Here is a 21,741-nt window from a genome sequence, read left to right as displayed (position 1 = left end):
CCAAGGATGCTTTTCAGATCATAAGCCTGTAGCACTAAAATTGGACAAAGGAGCAAACTTGGGACCGCTTCCATTCAGATATAACAGAGCATGGGATAACCAGGAGGAATTCCGAGCTCTGATAAAAGAACAGTGGTCAACAGAGATTAAAGGATCCCCGCACTACGTTTGGGAATCCAAAATAAAAATTCTGCGTTCAGCCATAAAACAATGGGCCAAAATCAAATCAATAGAAGAGAATAGAGCTAAATCAGCTCTCCTTGATAAGCTCACGCAGTGGGACCAAGAGAAAGACAGCAGACAAGATACGGAAGAGGAGCAAATCAAAGAGATGGAACTCCAAAAGGAACTGTATAAGCTGAACAGAAAAGAGGAAGAGGAACAAAGGCAAAAGTCAAGGTGTCTATGGCTAAAGTCGGGAGATAGGAATACCTCCTTTTTCCACAACAATCTGAAAATGAGGAGAGCTGGCAACAATATTGACAAAATAACAGTGGAGGGCGTTGAAATAAAGGAGCACAAGGAAATAATGGAGGCTGCGTCCGCTCATTTCCAAGATCTCCTTACCGCGGACCAGCAAGGCAGTGATGGTATGGAAATCCTGAACACAATGGAAAGCAAAATCTCTGAGGAACAAAATTCTGAGCTGGACAAAGAGATCACTGTCGAAGAGATAGAGCAAACAATCCGCAACATGGCCTCAGACAAGGCCCCGGGACCCGATGGCTTCACTGTGGATTTCTACAAGAATCATTGGGACATCATCAAAAAGGATTATATCAGAGCTGTTAGAAACTTTTTCCAAAAAGGCAAGATGGGAGGCGGAATGAAATCCTCCTACCTAGCCCTAATCCCCAAAGAGCCTAACCCTCTCTCCTTCAACCGCTTTCGCCCTATCTCCCTCTGTAATGTCTCCTACAAAATCATAACTAAGATCCTTGCCAACAGACTCAAATCTATTCTCCCCTCTCTCATCTCTGAGAACCAAGGTGGTTTTGTCCCAAGGAGGCAAATCGCCGACAATGTAATCCTCATCCAAGAGGCTATTCAAAGCAGTATCTCTAGGAAAGAGAAGGGCATGATAATGAAGTTGGACATGGCCAATGCTTTCGATCGAGTCAACCACTCCTTTCTTCAGGCCGTCCTCAAAAAGCTTGGCATATCTGAGCTCTTCATAAGCAGGGTGAGGGAGTGCATCTCAGGCAATTGGACTGCTCCCCTCATAAATGGAAGACCCAGCATTGCCTTCAAAAGCTCAAGGGGTCTGAGACAAGGGTGCCCGCTCTCTCCCTTCCTTTACATACTCATGGCGGAAGCTCTTAGCTCGAAGTTGGAAAACTTGAGAAGGAAAAAAGAAATAACAGGGATTGAAATTGTCAGAGGGTCGAAAGGAATAAATCACTCTCTGTTCGCGGATGATACCCTCCTCATAGGAGGTGCCTCTTGCATAATGGCGAGGAGATTCAAAAAAGTCTTGGATCTTTTCCTTCTTGCCTCTGGTGGCAAGCTTAACAATAATAAATGCATGTTATACGCTTGGAACGTCCCCAACCACATCATTCAGCGTATATCTCTCATCATGGAAATTCCAGCTCAGTCAAATTGGTCCCACTTCATGTATCTGGGGCTTCCTTTGGCTAAAGAGACAATCAAATCAGGGATTTGGGTCAAGATCATTGAAAAACTCAGAGGCAAATTGCAAAGGTGGGGAGTGCACTGGTTAAACTTAGCAGGTAGATCGATTCTAATCAAGTCCATCCTCACCTCTCTCCCCATCTATCAGTTCGCTATTGCACTAGCTCCTGCCAGTATTCACAAACATATGGAGTTAATAATCTGGAGCTTCCTGTGGCAAGGAGGCAAGAAGAACACCAAGAAGTTCAGTTTGGTTAAGTGGGATAAAGTAATCCTCCCTGTGGAAAAAGGAGGGCTTGGAATAAGGGTTCCAAGGCTAGCAAATCTAGCACTGGGCTTCAAGCTTATATGGCGGATTCTAAACGAAAAAGAAGCATGGTGGACTACCATAATAAAGAAGAAATACCTGAACGGCCCAAACAGTAATATCCTAACAGAAAATATTATTGAAAGACAAGGCACCCCAACCTGGAATCTGATTAAGAAATCGCTCCCCCTCTGCAAACCCTTCATCTCGAGCGCTCCAGGGAATGGTAGGGAGATAAATATCTGGAAAGATAGAATTATGGGGTCTCAGGCCAGAGACACTATCCGTCACCTGTATCCCCTCCAACGGTGGATGGCTGAAGCGAATTACAACTCTCTCTTCGACATTTCTTCATGGGATCAGGACTGCTGGGCAGGCTGGATCCCTCTCAATCTCCCCATGGACTTAGCCAAGCTTTGGAACGAGCTCAAGAGCTCCCTCAGTGGCTCAGCCCCCATCAACAAAAGGAAGGAAGATAAGTTCGTTTGGGATCCTAATGGAGGTAATTACTCAGTCAAAGAAGGTTACAAAGCCCTCCAGGACATCTCAGAAGTTAATAATTGGCCCTTGTACAAGGCTGTTTGGCGCCCTGAATGCCTCCCCAAGGTTAAATTATTCAATTGGACTCTTATGCATGGCAAAATTTTAACAGCTGAGAACCTCAGAAAGCGAGGTATCCAGGGACCTTCCATGTGTTGTTTGTGCAGGCTAGCTGAAGAAACCATTACTCATCTTTTCATTGAGTGCCCGATTTCTAAAACCTGTTGGCATCTCCTCTCAGGCACAATCTCCTCAGAAATCCTTCCCCCTCAGATTTCGACCCTCCATAAAAACTGGGTCAAAAGACTCCATCAACCCAAAAAAGGAAATCTCATAGTGCACAGGATCTGGAACAGCATCCCTGCTAATCTGAGTTGGCAAATCTGGATTGCACGTAATAAGTGCATTTTCAATAATGAAAAACCTTCCATAACAGGCATTGTAGCTAAAACAATTGCCCTCATTGCTGAGTCTTTCGAAGCAACAGGGGTTAATCAGAAAGACATGGAGGTCGTGGATGAGAGGCTCAAGGAATGGATGAGAAAATTCAACATCAAACCAAGTCCATATGTCTATATCAGAGAAAGGAATGGCAGCCAGAATTGGAAGCTTCGTGGCACCGAAGAGGAAATCAATAACTGGTTAAAAAGCCAAAAGAGGCCTATCCTGTATTTCGATGGGGCCTCAAAAAAGAACCCGGGACAAGCAGGGGCCGGTGGGATCATAAAGGACTCGCAGGGGAATACTATGGTTTCATTCGAATGGGGATTAGGCCAAATGTCTAATAACAAAGCAGAGGCCTATGGCCTCCTCCTGGGCACGATTATCTTAAAGAATCTCGACCTTCAAAACCCCCTCATCCTAGGAGATTCAGCCATAATAATCGCTGCCATGTCCACAGGGAGAGATTTTAATCAACTGGCCCTCAACAACATCAAGAACCGAATCATGGAGAATGTCAGAGCTTTAGGTGAGGTGACCTTCAAACACATCCTCAGGAACTTCAATAAAGATGCAGACCAGCAAGCAAATCAAGCGGTCAGAAGGGAACTGGGTCAGGTTAGAGAGAACAGCTCCATCTATGTCAGGGATATTCCGTAAGTATAAGCCTCCCGCCGTCCCAAGTCACTCCAGGCAGCCAGGATATCTTTCTGTATCTTCCCCAAGATTACAAAGCAGCACAATCGGGTTCCCAATCAGATCTTCTCAACCTCGGGCTTCAAATGCAATCATCGTTCTCAGAAATTGTGTGATCTCTCGTCCCTCCGAGGTAGACACTCTCTGCGTTATCAGAAAAGCCCATACTTCTCACATGAGTATGGACATCAGGGTAATCATCGCCCTTGACCGTGTTCTCCTTACCCTCGGGCATTCTCAGCCCCTCTCCATCTGCGCTATGGACCTTCGTCCCTCTACAAATAGCGGACAGCTCCCCATCTCCTCGCCAGACAGTGATCAAGCCTTAAGAGCTCTCTTAAACTCTTGGCGCAACTTGGATGCTCTTCCTCCTCCAAAGTCTCTGTTCTTCAGTCCTGATCCCAGGGTAAGGCTCTCTCTATTTCATTTGATTCTGTTGCTAATTAACAGTGGCTCTTGTTCATTTAGCAGCGCTCTCCCGAAGCTGGTGAGGCCCGCCCGCTTTCTCCTAAAGACACAGCTCCTCAGAGACCCCGATCCATCCAAATCGATCCTAGGCTCCCTCATCATCAGCAAGCTCTCTGGTTTCATTCTGAGAGCTCCTTCCCACCGTTTAAAGCCCCAGCACTTCTTCAATCTCGCTCCATTCAAAGTGGTTTCAGGCTCTCTAAACAGCAGCGCGCTCTCTGTCACCAATCCTCAGGCCACTTCGATGGAGGACAAGCAAGGCCAGCCATCCAACCAGGGCCCAAACAGAGACCCTTTGGGGAATCTCTTCAACAGCAAAGAATGCAATATGTGCATGGCACATACCATTATGATCAACAGTGTGAAAAAACAGCTGAAGGAGTTAACAGAGGACTACCATGCTGATAGAGAATCCAAACGAAAGAAGCTGGGAAAAAGAAAAAAGGAGATTGAAGACTTGAAGGACCGCTGCATCCACATGGAGGCGGTAATAGACCATATTCGCACTCTCACCGAAAACAATCAGGCAGAAGCATCGACTAGAGCCAGCGCCCAGAAGGAAGATTCGGCCACTCCACACTTTCCGTGATTTTATGCATTGCAAATTTGCTTGGTTAGGAGGATCCTATGTAAGGCAGTATAGCCGTTTATTTTCAGTCTTGCTTTCAATTAAGAGAAGCTACGAGGATTGCGGGTCTGCGTACCCGATTTTGTGCCTCAGCTCTCATACTCTCCCCCATCATGTAATAGTTCTCCTTTCAGAAAGTTTTTTTAATATATGAGTAGCCGACATTGTAAAAAAAAAAAAATCATCCAATTTCACTAGTTGATCCTTTGATGTCACTAACTCTGGTAAACCTTTCTTTTTCAAAATACTGAATTTAGAATGAAAACTTTGACTGCAATGTTCAAAGCTTCACACTTTTCTTTCAGCTGAGTTAGTAGATTCTTCTTCATTAGGACTTTCTTAATCTCCAAAATAGTAGTTGTCCTATCTGGAATATTTATCTCTTGTAACTGTTGCCTTGTCTTAGAGTTTAGTACTTTGATCATCCCTGCTGCTTCTTTAGGTTTTGTGCCCAATGCTGCCCTTTGATTATCTATCTTTGTCCTGCATCTAGCAATCAATTCTTTCTACTCAAAAATAATTTGAATAGATGGCCATATTTCTATTATGGAGTGGTTGATATCTAACCAGATGTCCTCTTTGGCATGGGCCAAAGTGTCTGCCATTAGAGTCTTACTCTCTAATTGTTTGACTCTTTGTTCTAACCAGTGTGATTTCTGCATTTCCTCTACATACAAGGTATCATTATTTACCTTTTGTGACTCCAGGACTTGGAATTTCTAGAGTATCTTTTCATTTTGATGTTTTTGTACCTACAACTCTTGTGATGATCTTGTTGCTTCAACTATTGCTGAAGATGAAGCAATGTCAGTAGGAGATGAGCTTAAATTTGTACCTATAATGGGAATTGTTGTTACTGAGGTCACATCAAGTTGTGCTGCCTCTTTTTCCTTGAGAAATTGTTCTATTTGCTCTTCCATTTTCTTGATCTGTATGTTTTGCTCAATAATGAGCTTCAACATCTCCTCCCTGTGCTGTTCATATTTAGCCATCTCTTTAGTTTGGGGATCCTTAGTTGAAGGCAGTTTCAACTGTTTCTTCAAAGTTGTTATCTCTATATTCTTCTTCTAGAGTATTTATTCAATTGCTTTACAGTCTTGGGGATCATATCCAATTTTGATAATAATATGTTCTAAAGACTTTAACTTGTTATCTTTAGCTAAAGATGATAGTTTTTCAATCTTAAGCTGTGACTGCACATTTGACAAGGCAGTTCTGAGCTTTGAAAGAGACACAACAGTTGTAGTCATTGTTAAAAATAACGTTTCCCCTGATTTCCTATGCAAATCCATTTGGTCAATAGGATGCATCTGGTTTATCAAACGAAAATATGGTCTTCTTATAATCCGATGTAGATTTGGGAAATAGAATTTGAGCTTGCAAAAATGCCATTTTCATCCTTCCTCTTTCACTGTCAAAGACAGAGAGAAGTCCATGCTGAGAAGTGGATGTTTGCTTCCAAAACTAACTGTATACTTGTGATTTAAGACTTCCATTTTTCTGTTTGATTTCCAAAAATGTTGAGAAGATATTAGTATCTTCAGCTGAGCTTGTTTCAGTTGACTGAATAATCTCCATTAGTTCAGTTGAAGAAGGAGTTGAAGAAGTAGAAGGAGGTTTGGGATCAGTGGTCCCTACTAATGAAACGTCCTCTAAATCTCCAAGATAAATTATTTTTGGTGGCTTTCTCCCTGATGACAGTCACAATCCGGTGTTCAATTTCTTTTGTAGTATATAGTACTCTTTAAATAATTTTGTGGCTGACTGAGTTTCCTCTCTGGCTCTTTTATCTTGAATACTTTGAGTTACTGGAGTCTTTACCTGTGGAGTGGATATAACCTGTTCATCTTCTTCTGTGAGAGTTCCTTCAAACCACTGCTCCTGGTTCATAAACTTCTCCAATTCTAGCCTGGGAGTATGGTTGTAAGGTGTGCCTTCAACTGAACTCTTAAAGCTGAAATGATCCCAAAAGGATCATAGGACTAGGTGAAGCTTGGTTGGAGATTCATGCTTTTTAATAATATGTCCGCCTCTGTACCTGTAGACCTAGTATTACAGATAAATGTTCCTACCTTGGCCTTGAGTTTAAATTGTGACTTTTTCTTGCTTGAGACAAAATGGACTTCATCCACATTTATCATCTGCCTGATGTATTCCAGTGAGAATATCCTCATTGGAACATACTTAGGCAGTTTGTATGGAGCTAAGTCACTTCCATATATCCTAATATCAGTGTAGTTCTGGTAGAGGTACCAGTCTCCAGTCTTGGTATGCTCTGATAAGTGCAATGTCTTCTTAATCTCTTCTCTAATTCTGAGCTCTGCCTGACTATTGAGTAATTGAAGAACTGGATGCACAAAATAATCTATAAACTGAGAGAAGGTAAATTTTGATGATGCTGCTTTCACTAAATCTGTCCAGTGAATCACTGATTGATTCACTCCCTGCTCATCTTGTTTGTTAAGCTGAATGGGCAATGAATCTCCCTGCTAAAACAAAATCAAATGGATTATGACTGAGATATATCTGAAAACTCCTTGAGTGGCAAAATTCATAAATTGTTTATGTATATCATTAACCATAAATTGGCTATAATTATACATGAAAGAAGGTTGATATTCTTTGCTAAAAATGGAAAAGAATCCAAGGATGGATTCATCAACAGATTGATAATTTTCATAGCCTAGAAGGTATGATAGCAGGGAGATAATATGTCTAGCAACTTTAGAGAACATAGAAGATGGATAAGGTGGATTTCTCTTGGGTAATTCAACATCTTCTGGTAGAAAAAGTTCAAAAATAAGGGCTCTCTGTGGGAAAGCGAGTTTATTGTAAAGGTCCATGAGAGCTGTTGGTGAGAAAAGGCTGAGGGAGTCAGATGGAGGTATCATTAACATTTGGTTTATGCTCTGAGTAGTAATGGTGATCAAGATTTTTCCATCCTGAGTCATCATTGTTCTTTGTACAGGATCATACCTGGCTTGACACCAAGTGATTAAATCAGGGAAGTGATGAGTCTTGGGAAAGGAGTACAAGGGAAAAAGTGTCTCCCAGAAACGAATGGGATCCTCTTTATCAACATATTTATGCTTTAACCATAAATGCAATTCGTGGAAATTGAATTTGCATTCACAGTCAGTAGCTTTGAACAGGGAGTCTACAAGGGGAAGGTGATCTAAATCAAGCAATGTTGTAGATGGATTTCCTTCTTTGACAACTTTCTGTGTTTTAGCCTTGGGAGCCATTTTCTGCGGGTGAGGGATTTGGAAACTGTTTTAATTGAAAAACGGATGACAGGGGAAAATACACAGAGTGAAAAAGGCTTTAGGTGATAGGACGGAAGTAGAAAAGTGGTAAAATGTAGAGCCATGGGGTATTTATAAATGAAATCGGGCTTAATTTGTCATTTAAATCTAGCTGTAGGCAATTAATTTGCAAAGGAGCGAGAATTAATGTCTAACGGGAGATTAAACAGTTAACTGAGGCTGGTAACGGCTTTGGAGCGTAGGGCACAACAGCTTTGCGACGTGGCAGGTGGTGAATGGGTGAGATATAACAGACTAATGATGTGGAGGATTGTGAATGGAGGAAGGGATAACGGGTCTATGACATGGCGCAGGAACAAGGTCAACGGTTGGATGGAGGAAAACTGTCAGCAGGATTTTTTTTTTGGGGGGGGGGGGGGTGCAGTGGTTTTCGGTTTTGAGCTTTGGGGGCATGAAACGCTATGGGAATTCCACGTAGCAAAAAATGGCAGCCATTAAAACTGATTTTCGGACCCCCACTCCCCTCACGTTAACGAGAAACATCAAAAAGGGGGGCCGAAAAGCTTCCTCCGTCGTTGATCCGGGCGGAGTGAATCCTATCCATTTGAAGGTGCCCAACAATTATTCAGCGCTAGATTTGACTTTTTGTTGTTTCTGTCGTTTATGACAACATCATATTTATTGACTATTTGCAAAGCGGTCATGTTTATTATAATAATTTAAACCGTGATTAAGGAATTAAACATTATTTTAAACTAAACAACAATTTCAAAGGCGTGTTTGAGCTAGCAGCCTTAATTTTTATTTTCTAAAGCAAATATTCTTTTTCTATTGCTTATCTAACATTTTTTCCTTTGCCTTCCTTTTTTAGAGCAACTACCCTATCATTTTTATGATATGGACCTGAAATAATAAATAAATCCTAACATTTTTTATTTTCAATTTTGTTTTTGGTCCATATCCTAACTTATCATTTTTTCTATGGCATTTTGATTTTTTCAACTAATGGCTAACTTATAAAAAATAAAAGAGCTACAACATCCCTAACACTTGGGCTTAAGTCTCATATCAAGTCCTCTGATTGTGGTCAAAATCACATGCTTAACTCTAAGGGCACTAAGGCCTTCCTCCCTTGTTTGTTGTCACTATCCTGTTATAATCAAATTTAGAAAGTCTGAGGGTTGACATTGATTTAGTGGTGTAATGCTTCCGCAAGTTAGGATGTATTGTCTTGGTCAGATTATCCTTTTGTTAGTGCTTATATCCGGTATCTAGAGGATCTTAATGTTTCCTTAGTGGTTGCCTTTCAACAACATCGAATGATCGAATATGTTTCAAGGCTAAGTGCGAATTGAGGATTTGGTGATCTTAGATCTGGATGAAGATTAGAGTTTTAAACCTGTTGAAGGCTTGAATGACTTGAGGTTGGATAATTGTTGGCACCTCAGATGTGGTTCCTATGTGAGATATCCACTTACACTCCACATTAAATAATCTACCCATTTGGGTATTCGTGGATGACACTGTGTTTGGTGTTCTTCGAGGACCCAGATATGTCTAGGGTAGGATTCATCTACCCATCTTGGGTCCAGATTATTATTATAGTTGAATAAGTGTTTCACTTGGATAGTTAGACTTCTAGATTCAAAATATTTGGTCACAAACCAATGGGCTTGGGTGGAATCATGAACGATGGAACCCTAACTCATGACAACAATTTCAACTATAATTGACAATAAAATTTCTATGGGGTTTTCACTAAGTCCCCTCGTTATATCTTTGTCAGCTCTAACAAAGGCTGAACTCTGTCTTATTCACACATCTTATTTGAACTCATCTCGTTGCAAATTTTTCACATAAGACTCCCATTACTACTTATAATTTGCATCAACTACTCTAACTCTAGTCATTCACACGTCTTTTGTCAAGACCTCACATGCATGGACTCAACACTCATTCAAAAAGTATTCACACATACCCCTACTTGCATAAGGATTAATTGTTTTTGTTGATAATCTTCTACCACGACTTCACTAATTCAATCCTTCTAGAGTATAAACACATCAATTGAACATAGAGATCAAACAAAAATAAAGAGGGTAATTTCAGACAATTCTCATTAGCACAAGATCTGTACAATATGACCTAATTTACATAATTATTGGCCCTTTCCTCTCTTCCTCTTAGACCTCACTTGGTCCCTTAGACTCTCTTGGTTATCTCCTATTCTTTTCTCCCCTCTCCTATCCTCTTCTCTTTACATATTTGTCCATATACAATAGAGTATTTTTTTTTAGATCCAGTAAAGGCAGATATAGTCTTTTATACAAGGAAAAGATCAAATCTAAGCCTAAAATCACCAACTCCTAAACAAATTTCTCCAAATAGTGCATTACATGTGGATGAGGGAATAATTCTTCATTTCCTAAATAAATCTCTATTTGCACTAGAAAATCAAATCCCTATCTTTAATTACATTAATTTGACTTAAATTAAATTAAGGGAACCACTTCCTTTAGTAAATGTGGCAAGACCTCATAGGTTTTATTGACTTGAAAAAAATGTTCCTGCATCAAAATCTACTATTTTGAAAATAAAATTCAAAAGTATGTTTATGAGAGAGAGTTCAAAGATGATTTAAAATCTACTATTTTGAAAATAAAAGTTAGATGTAAGTTTATGAGAGAGATTTTCAAGATGATTCAAAATCTATTATTTTTGTCTCCAACCTAGTATGAAACAGATATTGTAAGTTTATGTTATGTTATGTAAACATTTTGACTTGGTCAAATTATATAAAAACAAAAATAAATTAAAAATAATAATTTTAATTATAATTATCAATTAATTTCAATGAGGGAATCATTCATCATTTCCTAAATAAATCTCTATTTAACTAGAAAATCAAATCTCTATCTTTAATTACATTAATTTGACTCAAATTAAAATAATAGATCCCAATCCCTTTAGTAAATGTGGTAGGAGCTTATATGTCTTGTTGACTTGAAAAAATGCTCCTGCATCAAAATCTATTATTTTGAAAATAAAAATCAAAAGTATGTTTATGAGAGAGAGTTCAAAGATGATTTAAAAACTATTATTTTGAAAATAAAAGTCAAATGTAAGTTTATAAGAGAGACTTTTAAGATTATTCAAAATCTATTATTTTTGCATCAAGATGTTCTCTATCTAGTAAGGGTATGTTATGTCATGTAAACATTTTGACTTTGTCATGTAAATTACATAAAAATAAAATAAAATAAAAAATTATTAAGTATAATTATTAATTAAAACATTTTGAATTAGTGAAATCGCATAAAAAATAAAATAAAATAAAATAATAATTGTAACAACTAATTATTCTTGTCTTGTCTTGTCTTGTCTTGTCATGTCATGTCCTGTATTGTTATATAAACTAAAATAATAAAATAATAAAAATAAAATAACCATACGTTAAAATAAAAATAACGTATTGAGCCATGGTATTCATCCATGGTATTAACTCATGATATTTATGTGGAATATAACTTATTTAAAGGGGGGAAGACCAACCTAGATCCATTTTATATCTGTATCTACCAAGAGCCAAGAGCAATCAAATCTTTTTTCACTATAAAAGAGGTTTACACCTTAAGAGATTTGATCCTATTGACGCTTCATGGCGCTTAACGCTTGATAGATCTGGAGTTAAGATGGACCTAGGTTGGTGAAATTAAAAGTTAAAAGTAAGTTTGTGACATATAGTATCGATGTTCTAAATCATATTGTAAAATTTGACCTCCTAAACGACCATGAACTTGACTTTGACCATAGACCACTAACCTTAACTCTAAACTTGACATTCACACTAGCCACAAGTAAAAGAATTGTGAGAGTCAAAGGCACATCTGTTTCGACAAAAGTAAAATGGATCTCTTCTTAAAGGATTTAAATAGGATTTTAGATTTCCTAACTTATACTGATAACATTGATCACGTCTACCACAATTTTACTACAACCCTTTCCACTACCATTAACAAGTTCTATATTGAGATGTCTTATAAAAAGAATAATAGATTTTCCAACCCTTGTTATGATAATGATTATAAAATTGCTAGGAGAGCGAGTAGAGGTGCTCCTAACAAAGATGCAAAGCTTGATAAAATAAATATGTATAAATCTCTTATCAAAAGGAAGAAAGAATAATAAATAAATAGGAGACAAGCACATCTCCTTCACCTTTCTAAAGTTGAGCACATAAAGTTTTGGAAAAATATTCTTGTTCGTAAAGCAAATGAAAATAATTCGATCTCGTTAAAGAAATGGGATATCTATCTTAATAATCTTTATGATTCCCCTGATGCCATGGGCACCATCTTGAACACTCCTATTGAGGAGGATATATTTTCTTTAGAAGATGTTGAGTTCAAGATTAAACAACTCACTAATGGGAAAGTTAGGGATATTGAAGGCTATGAAGCTAAAATTCTCAAAATGGGAAGGTTTGTCCTCATCCCTCATATACATAGACTCCTTAATTTGGCAATAAAACAAGGCTTCCCTAATCCTTGAATGTGAGCCTTATTGTGTCGATCTTTAAAAGAGGGGATAAAAATAGCCCCTCTAACTATAGGACCATTATGATAGCCACATTTTAGCCAAGTTGTATGGACTCATTTTGGAAAAGAAGATTAGCCTTGCTTGAAATCTATGGTAAAAGAGATAAAGGACAAGCTGGATTTGGGAGACATCACTCAACTATAGACCATCTTGTTACTCTGAGGATCATTGCAGAGGAATGTTGCAATAATAAAACTGATCTCTTCTGCTATTTTGGTGACTTTAGAAAATATTTTGACATCGTTCCTCGAGATAAGCTATGGAAGAGGGTAGAAAAGATAATGGTTCCTCTCAAGTTAAGGGTTGTTGTGACTAGGCTATACGATAATTTTATTTCCAAGCTCAGGACCATCGAGGATTGGTCAGAAGAAATTAACTGCACATCAGAGTTAAGCAAGGGTATCCCTTATCCCCTAATCTTTTTGGAATTTACATTGATAAGCCTGAAAAGAGTGTTTAGAAGTTGTAAGATGTGATGACCCCAGGCTCACTGGTATGGTCATTACTCTTCTCTTTTACGTTGATGATATCATTCTTTTAGCCAAGATCCATGACAATCTCGATAAGCAACTTGGAATCCTACAAGATTATTGCTCCAAGATGCATATGACTATTAATACCAACAATACTAAACTCATGATAATTTCATTTTTGATAATAACTACTTGGAGAAAGTTTCTCATACAAATATCTAGGAATCAACATTCATCATTAGCTCAATTAGAATTATAGCATTAAGAAAATGATAATTTGGAGGCTGTAAAGTTTATTATGGGATTGAAAATGATTGTATGTTGACATATCTTTGGGTATGGAGTAAAAAAAATTCCTCTTTGAGACTCTTGTCACCCATATTATTTTATAAGGATGTGAGGTTTGGGGATGCAGTGTATCTAGAGAATCGTGGAGGAACATTGAGTTGATCCAAAAACAATTTATAACCTACAACCTCAAGATCAAATGAAATACTCCCTACCCTATCCTCTTGATTGAAGCTAGCCTTTCCCCTATTGAAAGCATGGTTATGACTAGGTATCTCATGTATAAGAAGAAGTTATACAACATAGAAGCCAAGAAGTTTCCTAAAATTGCTTCTAACTCTAGCTAAAACCCCCACCTCTAGCTCAAGCGAGGCTGACACAAGGATGCCTAGTCCTGGCTAGACCATTGGGGGTAAAGGAGGAGATCATCTTGAAGAATAAGGATAATATTAAAAATATAATTACTTCTAAATCTAAGGATAAATTGTGGGTCGATAAGGAGTTAGAGGGGGAAATGAAGCTAAGGTATTATAAGGAGGTGATCAACCCCAATCTAAAAAAGTAAAATTATCTTTTTATCGTGACCAACACTAAGAAGAACATGAACATTGCCAATATAAGAACCAATTTTCATGAGGTTCATAGTGGAATCAAACGTTGATCAATTCCCAAAACACCTTGGGATGAAAGAATATGTCACCTTTGTGATACTAAGGGGGTTGAAGATGAAAAACACATTCTCGTGAATTGTCGAGCTCTTACTCACGTTCGCTCTAATTTACAAAATCTTTGCCACAATACTAACCTTCTTGACTTATTACGTCATCATAACTATGGTGATCTAGGAACACTTATCTCCCTTTTTTTCTATTATAAAACAAAATGTTAAATAATCTCAATTAATCTCTTACTTTCTTAAGGCCCAATAAACTATATTGATCTTAGTTGATGTAAATCATCATCATTATCATCATAAATTTATATGAAAATTTTAATTTAATAATATTCAAATTTATTATTAAAAAAAAATTTAAAATTTATTATTTTGAAAAAAGTAAGTGATAAGAGATGTTATACAACACTTCAAAGTCTTAAGTATCTGAATAAAAGTATATAATTTAACACTTCAAAGTCGTAAGTATCTGAATAAAAGTATATAATTTTAAAATATTTGATATTTATAATTTTGATATGAAGTTATAAATTACAGTGGCATCGAGGTGGATTTAAATATAATTTTATTTTTTTTTTATAGTAAAGATAAATATTTAAATAAAGGATGTAGTTTTGAAAATTTTAATATTTTTAATTTTAATTAAATCATGAATCGTTGTAGAATAGACTTGGATTTAAATATTTTTCGCTATTAATTCTTTATTGGAAAATTTAATATTAAAATAATAAATTTTATTATTTTATAAATAACTATTTTAGTTTTTTAAGTTGGAATGAGAATAAGTAATTTTATACCAGATATAATTATTTAAAATTTAATATTAAAATAATAAAATTTATTATGTTACAAATAATTATTTTATTTTTTTAGGTTGGAATGAGAATAAGTAATTTTATATGAGATATAATTACTCTAAAAACAACATATATCTAAATACTTAAACTGACATAATTAAAAAAATAAATTATTTTATAAACCATTATTTTAATTATAAATTTAAATATATAATTTTAATAAATTATTAATTTTTTAAATTAAAAAAATTAATATATAATTAAAAAATAATAAAAATAATATTAAAATATTAAAATTATGATTCTATAAGTAACTGTTTTAATAATATTGGAAGCTTATATTTTAATAACATGAAAAGCTAAGCATTGTGGGTGATGAATAATTAATATGATATGGAAACCATTACAAAAGAGTGAGTCCAAATTTGTTCAAAGTTTTTGATTTAAAAACAATAATAATGATAGAATTTAGATGTCAGCAAAACACTTACGAATAATTGTATGAGACCAGCCGCCCTAAGCTATACAAAATATGAAAACGATAGATGAAAAAGCTGGCACCATAATAAAAAAATCATAATTTCATCTCACCATAAAGTTAATAATAATATTATAAAAAAATATATATTTAAATATTTAAATATAATAATAAAAATCGTGAAGTTCAACCGAAAGAAGATCAAGTTCAACAGAAAGAAGTTACGGTTACAATGACGAAATATTATTTTGTATTTATTAGGCCAGAGGCACTCTTTAGTGTAGCTCAGGTATTTTTTTTTAATAAAATAAAATATAAAAAAAAAAAATTTGTATTCAAATTTCTGTGATTCATAATGAATTAAATAAAGTTTTTTGATAGAAATCACGTGAGAGAATTTTTTTTGTCAAAGCGTTTTGAACCAACAAATGTGATTCACAAATTAAAAAAAAATATTTATGTTTTTTATATAAATTTTTTAATCCATAATATTTTTTCATGATATTTTTTTAATGTGATTTATTTAAAGGTTAATAATTAAACAAATTTAAATTTGTCTTAATTTTGGATCTACCAAAGGTTGAAAAACCAAATCTTTTTTTAGTGTGAAAGATCAAGAAAGAGATTTGATCTCTTAGTGTTTGGTAGATCTAGAGTTAAGATGGATCTAGGTTGGTTAATAATATAAAATTATAGATAAATGTCATTCGGAGGATTTGGTCAGCCTAATCACATTATTAATCAAATCCTAATGATGTTATTAATCTAAAAGACATCTATCTACAATATGGATCACAAAAGTCTCAGATCTAATATAAAATTAATAATAGTATTTTAAAAATAAATACTATATTTTATATTAAACATAATAATAAATTACAATTACAATGATGAAATATTTTGTATTTATTGTGCCTAGAGGCACTCTTCAACTCAATGTGGGGTAGGTATTGTAATATTTAAAATAAAACAATATTAACTTAAATTAAAATATAAAAAATAAAAAACAAAAATCTTTAGTTATGGTTTTTTTCCTATGGTATTCTTAAACCATAGTTTTTTCCTATTGTATTTTTCTCTAATGTGATTTATTTAAAGGTTAATAATTAAACCAACTTAATCCATCTTAAATTTGGATCTACCAAAGGCGGAGATCAAAACCTTTTTTAGTGTGAAAGATCAAGAGAGAGATTTTATCCTCCTGAGTAGCTCTGGAGTTAAGATAGAACTACAATGATTAATAATAATATTTTAAAAATAAATACTATATTTTATATTAAACATAATAATAAACAAAATAAAATAATAGATAAGATAGTTAACCTTTAAAAGTTTAGTTGTACAAATTAAACAAGTTAACATTATGATTTTTTTAAACGTTTATCAAATTTTGAGTAAAATTGATCAGAAGAAATGCCAATAAAAAAAGTCATTTCATCTATTAGTTAAAGTACACTTATCCACTAATTTAAATTCATTTCATCTATTAGAGTACGCTAATCCACTAATTTAGATTCATTTCATCTATTAATTAGAGTAGGCTAATCCACCACTTTCAATACATAAAATATTCATATTTACAATGCATGTAATGCAAATACAAACCATAAATAATTAGTTACGACTACCTCTCATGGAAATGGTCATACGTGAATGACTTACTTAACACAGTTGAATCCCAAAAATCTAACGTAATAAATGATGGTAAATAATGATTATCTTCATTGTTAACATCACAATCAAGTTATGATAAACTTTACCACTGCTGTTTTAAAGAGAGAAAACCACTCAACTTTGCCATGGTTGCAATTAAGAGATAAAAGACTCATGTTTGCGAGAGCGAAAGAAAGTAGATTAAATGAACCTCGAAGAAAACCTAGAGTTGTTAACAGAAGATAATGATCCAGTTTATTTAGAGATTGGAATGAGGACCTGCTTGATTTAGTCAACATGTGTACTTCTCTGCATGTGATGGCACAATATCTACCGAGAGCCGTACAAAACAATTCAATTTTCTTGGTAAGAAATTCCACTGGGGGTTGATGAAACAAGAATCTTACATATTGGTTTATTAATTACCATTCCTGTATATAGAAAGTAGCAAAGATACAGTCCTAGAGGACACAAGTGGGACAATTGCATTGGCGAGAATAAATAGATAGAAATACGAAGACACGCACTCTATGTATCAGGGACAGAAAGTTTTTTAATGTTTTTTTGGGCGAGGACGACATGCATGAGTCAGTTCCAAGAACTGTGAGTGGAAAACACGACAAATAGAATTGAGCTTTCCAAGGCCAGGACAGGGAAGTGATCGCATTGAATACAGCTCAGTCCACAACTTGAGATCTGTAGCTCGAAGACTTGCAATCCAACCGTTAATATATACAGTAAGCTTGGGGAGCGTGCGACATGCATGACGAACGAACAGTATTTTGCTTGTGAATAGATTCCTTTTCTTCTAACATGGGTGGGGACACACAGTAACCAAGGCCAGCAAATAGTAATATAAGTCAGAAGTGCTGTCAATTCTAAAAGTCCTTTCAGTTTTCTTAGTTTTTATAAATGTTGGGAACCCAAATTTCCTTATATACACGTGAGTGTTCCAACTTCCCACTCGGCTCTTACCTTGCTTGGTTTCTACCACTGGGATTTTTGTTTCAATCCATTGGCCTGTTTTACAGTCATGAAAGGTGGGAAGGTGAAAGAGAAAGGAAAGTAGATTTCTGTGGTATATACATATTATATATATGCTGAAAAGGATGTATATATATAGATGGGGGCTATCCTCTTTCGGTATAGATTTTGGAGGGGGGGGGGAATGTTAACTCAGACTTTGGGTTTCGTTGTAATCAGGATCTTCAGTTCGATGCCCGTCTTCACGCACCCGGGGGGTTTCTATTTTGAGGTAGAGATCTATAATAGATTTCATCACCGAATCGTAAGGTGAGCAGATTTAGTAAGTACGTGCGATGCATTTCTTTTTTATTTTAGGGTTTGGAGGTTTTTTAGGGTTTGGCTGCTGTTCATGTCTCAATTCCATGGTGCCCCACAAATTTATTCTCTCCCTTGGATGTGGAGCTGTAAGCCAAAGGATTGCATTGGATAGCGTGTTGTGTTTTTACTTATTTTGAAAAAAAGTTGTTGATGGCTTTGTTTTTGCCCTGGTTTTTTTTAGCAGGTATGTCTATGGGCGAGGATGCTTATAGGGTTTTTCTCTTTTATAATGAGATTCTGAGGTATGTATGTATGACTGTAAGTTATGGCCTATGGAAGGCTGTTGTGAATATTTTTTGGAGAAAGAGTCAGGTTTGGGTGTGTTGGAGCTCCCTTCAGTCCAACCAAAGCTTGTGCAGCGGTGGTTCAGCTGCTGATTCATGCATTCTACTCCCCTGTCCGTGACTCTCCAGCAGCCTGAACAAATCAATCAATCGACCTGCATGACAGGATAGTGGTGTGCATGACGCAGGAGATGTACTGTCACTAAACACGCATTTCTTGGATTGAAGGGAGCTCCACTTGTCCTCATCATCTCTTTACGCAACTTGTTTATAGAATTTGTTTTGCTTTTAACCCATTTCATCTCTAACAATTTTTTCTTCTGGATTTGTTTTGGGCTTGCTAACAACTGTTATGTGCCTTAAGCCCTGCATGTCAGTGTTCCAATTTTTATTATAGCTGAATCTTTGTTTGAGTCAAATAAGACTTAGGTTTAACTCGATTGATCTGCATCGTTATAGTTTCTGGTTTTGTATATTCTGGTTGTTCACTATGATCTAGTTAGAGTTCGATCGAAAAGAACGGCAAATCTAATGATTATTTGTTGAGTGGCTGATTGTAGTATGTTTCGTTCTGTGCAAGAGTTGGGCCGGTCGCTTTTACATGGTTATGAATTATATTGTTCTTTCATTTTAATTCCGATCTGTCCCTCAGCGATTGATCTATAGTTGATTGTAACCAGGTTATGTATGAACTGGCCAGAGTGATTGAAAAAGTTTCATTCTGTTACAAATAAAATACAATACCAATAATTAATGCTTCAGTGATATGAAATGGTTTGAGTTTATTTTTCTAGATCCATCTTATTGTTTTTTTTTCATCCATCTTATTGGATTTTTCAGTGATTTGAAATGGTTTAAGTTTTTTTTCCGGATCTATTCAAACCGGATCTATTCAAACCATTCAGTGTGGTTCATCTTATCTTCAAAATAAATATGATTTATCTTCATCATAAATAATGATAATTGGAAAACTTGATATAAAAAATTTCAATATTTTTTCAATATAATAAATCCGAAAGAAGAAGCTCGAAAAATACAGTACTTTTTTACTTGCAGGATATTCCATTGTAAAGGCTAAATCCTGCCCTCTGTTAACCTGACTTCTGGGCCAAATTTTACACTCTGGATCTCCAACCAATTGTAATATTTTCCTGCCCTCATTTTGGCCTTTTCCCAAGGTCATTGTTGTCTTGGTTATATAAATTCATACAGATACCATGACTATATTTGGAAACAAGGAGCAGCTTTCTTGGTATGGCGAGGTTCCCAAAACATTTTGGAGGCTGTGGACAGTTTCGTAAGGTACGAATTCAACTCGCTGTAAATGTACACGCAGGGTTTTTCTGAAATATTGTAGTGTTTTCAATGAATAGCAAGCATATTATAATATTTGGCAAAATGATATTTTGGATATTTCTTTGAAATTGATCCATGTTGGGTAAAGAAGTTCGATGTTTCCTCCATTGCTTTCTTTCCTTTGGATCTTATTGGCATCTACATTTCTTTCGATTTATCAATCTTTATAACAAATACGTTTAAATAGATTCAAAGGTTAAATTGGAGTTAAAGTGGATTTAGGTATTTCTGTTTCGCTATTTCAATTTGTATGTATGAGGTTATGACCTGTGTCTAATTTCCACAGAAGTCTTGAAAATTGTGGTTCTCTTCCATCACAGACTTCACATATTACGAAGTCTTCACATGATAAACTGTTTCTTAAAAGATTTATGGTTCAATTACATAAATCTCTACAATATTGTCTTCACAAATTACAAACTCTTCGCATGATAAACTGTTTCTTAAAAAAATTATGGTTCAATTGCATAGATCTCTACAATATTGTCTTGTGCATAGCCTAATCCTGAATGCTCAATCAAGCATTTTTCTGAGAATTGTGATCCAGAACATCTAGTATTGTGGATGAATGTCTTTTTTCTGGAGAGTGAGTATAGTAAAACCAAACTAGTACAAATAAATGAAATATAGCATGTTTGAAGTTAAGACAAATAAATGAAAATATAGCATGTTATCAGTTTAAATAAATATCTATCAATTTCCATAAATAAATATATATGATTAATTGTCAATTTGAAAAAAAAATTGTGGTTAGTCTTTTTCATTTCTATAAAAGAACTTGTAAGTTGTGGTTCTCTTCTAGTTTTAAGTTTTTCCCTAAATTTTTATAATTTTCTGAGAAGGGTTTTAAGTTTTTCCTTAAATTATTATAAAATTGATTTTTATATGTATATGGTATTATCTTAGGTTTCAAAGTTTTTTATTTTTCTGAAAATTGTGATTAAAATCTTGGATATTATAAATGAATACATTATTGTCATTTTTTTTAATCTATAAATTTAATGTATGAAGGTTTAATCTTTGTTCTAAATTATAATTGACTTTAATCTTTGTTCTAAATTATAATTAACTTCTGATATTTTTTTTCGGAAATTGTAATTTTGGGTATATTTTAAATGAATGTTTTTGCTTTGAATTAAAAAATCCACATCATAAACTAATTGCTTTTAATTTTAAAGTTTATTTCTCTATAAATCTAACATGTTCTTTTTTTAATCTAAAATTGGTCTATAACTCTATAAAGAAAATATGCATTAATATAAATTACAATGACATTAAAATTGAGATTAGCTTCAGAAAAACTCAAAACTCAAAAGTTCAAATTTCATTATAAATGGCAAATCGCAATTAAATTAACCAGGTACAAATCATCTTCAAAATTTAAATTGTCTTCATCATATAGATGTATCTTTTAAACTTTAAAGAAATCAAATATAAAGCAAAAAAATTCAATATACTTTTGATGGGAGAATCATTCTTTATATTATTTATAAATCTGAACTATCTCAAAGTTTGTTTTACTCGGCAATAAATCATCTTAAGCTGGTTTCAAAATGTGTTCAACCAAAGTTTGTTTTACTAGGCAATAAACCATATCTGAACTGTTTCAAAATTTGTTCAACCAAAGTTTGTTTTACTAGGCAATAAACCATATCTGAACTGTTTCAAAATTTGTTCAACCAGCAATAAATCCACAATCCATCTTAACCTTACCTGGAGCAAAGCCACTGTTTTTATTATTTAAATCGCTAAACGTATTAAAATGCCAAAAAAGATGTTAACAAAGTTGAGATATACCTGGTGCTCAATTATTTA

The 21,741-nt window shown here is 35.0% G+C and overlaps 1 long non-coding RNA gene across 1 annotated transcript; it reads left to right on the top strand.

Annotated features, from left to right (window-relative positions):
- Nucleotides 1-17,988: 17,988 nt before the first annotated feature.
- Nucleotides 17,989-19,363, top strand: LOC149198128 (uncharacterized). Its single transcript, XR_016254251.1, has 2 exons — nucleotides 17,989-18,235; nucleotides 18,468-19,363. It is a non-coding gene; the product is annotated as an uncharacterized LOC149198128 (long non-coding RNA).
- Nucleotides 19,364-21,741: the final 2,378 nt, after the last annotated feature.

This window comes from Pinus tabuliformis, chromosome 2_2, assembly GCF_031772625.1.
Source record: "Pinus tabuliformis cultivar Carrire ecotype Pingquan chromosome 2_2, CPIR1, whole genome shotgun sequence".
Lineage (NCBI taxonomy): Eukaryota > Viridiplantae > Streptophyta > Pinopsida > Pinales > Pinaceae > Pinus > Pinus tabuliformis.
The sequence above is the reverse complement of the archived record's forward strand: the minus strand, read 5'-3'. Positions and strand labels throughout refer to the sequence as shown.